General features: G+C 48.2%; 1 pseudogene; it reads left to right on the top strand.

Annotated features, from left to right (window-relative positions):
* The first annotated feature begins 229 nt into the window (after positions 1–229).
* Positions 230–2,133, top strand: LOC112306508 (large ribosomal subunit protein eL29-like; annotated as a pseudogene).
* Positions 2,134–2,915: the final 782 nt, after the last annotated feature.

Here is a 2,915-nt window from a genome sequence, read left to right as displayed (position 1 = left end):
ACCTGTTCATTCAATCAACAGTTATTTTACATCTACAGTGGAACTCACCTGTCAGGATACTTATTACTAATGTTAAATTTCTGAGAGCAAAACCCCTCGAACAGAAGACATTTGGGCCTCCAAGAGGGAATTATTTGGGAGAAAGTAACCTTCAAAGAGCCTGTTATGGAATTCTACAAGGTCTCTTCTGGTCCCAGGCACTTTGAGAGCCGCAGGCTTGGGTACAGAGATGGCCGAGTCCAAGAACCACACCACGAACAACCAGTCCCAAAAATGGCACAGAAACAGCATCAAGACACCCTGATCACAAAAATACAACTCTCTTAAGGGGGTAGACCCCAAGTTCCTGAGGAACATGCACTTTGCCAAGAAGCATAACAAGAAGGGCCTGAAGAAGATGCAGGCCAGCAATGCCAAGGCCATGAGCACACACACCAAGGCCCTGGTCAAGCCTAAGGAGGTCAAGCCCAACATCCCAAGGGGCAGCAGCCGCAAGCTCAGTGGACTTGCTTACATTGCTCACCCTAAGCTCGAGAAACGTGCTCATGCCCGCATCGCAAAGGGTCTCCGGCTCTGCCAGCCAAAGGCCAAGGCTCAAACCAAGCCCCAGGCTGCAGGTGCGGCTGCAGCTCCAGCTCAGGCTCCAGCTTGGTCTCAGGATCGCAAAGGTGCCCAGGCCCCCAGCGAAGGCTCCACAGTAGAGGCCTCTGTCTGCCAATGTGAGGACAGAAGGACTGGGGTGCCCCCTGGGCTGCTGTCTGCGTGGAGCTGCTGTCTTCCTGTGCTGTTTGTGCAAATGAACCTGAGGCAGAGTCCATCCGTCAAAAAACAGAAAAAAGAAAAAAAGAATTCTACACGGTGTTTTCTATTAGTTCAAAGGTTCTCAGTCCCCCTTTGGCCTCTTCACTTGCAACACACTCAAAGTGGGGCCCAATACTGGAAACAGCTTCAATTGGGAAGATCACTCCATTCAAGAAAGCAAGTGGAATACAGTAAGGGTGATATTAGAGTGGCAACACTGAACTCACCCTACATTTAAAAAAAAAACTTTTGAACTTCTTTTTATTTGTTTCCTGTAACAAACTAGTCCTACTTATCTCTCATCCTAATTTGAGCCCCAAAGTGGAGTGGGGCCGCCCCTGGCTCCGTGTCTCTGCTGTATGAACACACGTCAAGCTGTCCCTCAGGAAGGCGTGCCCTTGCAAGGTAGCCAGACGGGTGGGGGGATCACGCCCCCCTCTCAGGCTCCAGTTCTGTTTGCCAGGGGCTCCCAGGCCTGCCTCAGACCTGAGATCTCACTGAGATAATGAAGAAAGAAGCACCAGGCTAACAGCCTGCCCTGAGTCTTCAGTACATCCTGATAATGTCCCCTAATGCTCACATAAACTGCTTGTCCCAGACTCAGTGGCTCCGGGCACTCTGGCAGGGGCCCAGCAGAGCTGCTCTGGCAACGATCCCCGCACCTGAGCATCTTGGTCAGTCAAAGGCAGCTCCTTGGAGAAGAGGCTTATAGAGCTGGAAGTTGCCCCATGGACCTCAATTCTCTACAGACATGCAGCCACTATATAATTATCAGGAAGCTATCCTGTGCTACGTCTGCGCTGACCAAAAAGACACACATGGCTCCCATCTTCACGGAGCCGCCAGACTGGCAGGTAGGTGGTCACTACCACACAGGGTGTTAATAGGAAGGACAAGGAGCTAGGACACCACGGGGCTAGGGCCAACATGGGGGGCACCCTCCTCAATCTTCAAGAGGAAGGCACTTTTCTATACACTGGCCCTTGCATTTACTAAGTTCCTGTTCTGAACCCAGCATGGAACTAAGCATGCAAAACACCCTGCTAAATAAGACACAGGTGGCCCAGTATCTCCTTCTGTGTTTTCACTATGTCCCCTTCTATACTGGTAGGCTAGGGCTGCCATAACAAAATGCCAGAGGCCATGTGGCTTAAACAACAGAAACTTATTTTCTTACAATTCTGGAGGCTGGAAGTTCCACTTAAGGCATCGGTTGGTCTGGTATCTCAAGGCCTCTGAACTCGGCTTGTAGACGAGCACGTCCTCACCGTGTTCTCACATGGCCTTTTCTCTGTGTATGAGCATCCCCACTACCTCATCCTCTTCTCCTAGGGACACCCATCAGATTGGACCAGGGCGCACCCTAACAGCCTCATTTTAACTTAACCACCTCCTTTAAAACCCTTTCTCCAAATATAGCAAAGTCACACTGGAGGTTGGGGCTTCAGCATATGAATGGGGTGTGCGGCTAGGCAGACATAGTTAATTATGACATCTTCCACGTGTAAAGTATGTTACATTTTTGAAGTTTAAAAAATATTTTAACTATTTTTAAGAACATGAGCTTTGAGGACAGGCAAAGCTAGGTGTGACTTCCAGATCTGCCCCGTACCTATTGCTTGACATTGGACACGTGACCTTAGGACCCTCACTTTCACTCATCTGTAAATTGAGAGAAAGTTCACATTCTCAGTGTCTTGGCAGGATTAGAGATGAATGGCACCAATAATGCCAGGAGTATTTATTAATGGCAAGAAGGGTAGTTTGGGGTAAGACCAAAACAACAACAGCCAGCATTTATGGAGCATGAATATTCCAAGCATGATTTGAAGTGGATTTGCTCATTTAATTCTTAAAACAATCCTAGGAAGTAGGAACTACTATTCTTCCCATTTATAGAGTGAAGCACAAGTTTAAGTAGATGTTCTCAAGGTCACACACAGCTAAAAAATGGAAGAGCTGGAATTTCAACCCAGGGACCCTGGCTTCCAAGGTCAGTCGTACTACAGCCAATTCACCAAGGACTTCAGACAATGCACTGAACCTAAAGAAAAGCAATACTACCACGGCCTACAGTGGATATAAAAAATTAACTCCAAGACGATAAGGTCCTC

This window comes from Desmodus rotundus, chromosome 1 (assembly GCF_022682495.2).
Source record: "Desmodus rotundus isolate HL8 chromosome 1, HLdesRot8A.1, whole genome shotgun sequence".
Taxonomy (NCBI): Eukaryota; Metazoa; Chordata; class Mammalia; order Chiroptera; family Phyllostomidae; genus Desmodus; species Desmodus rotundus.
This window is presented reverse-complemented; position numbering and strand designations above follow the sequence as displayed.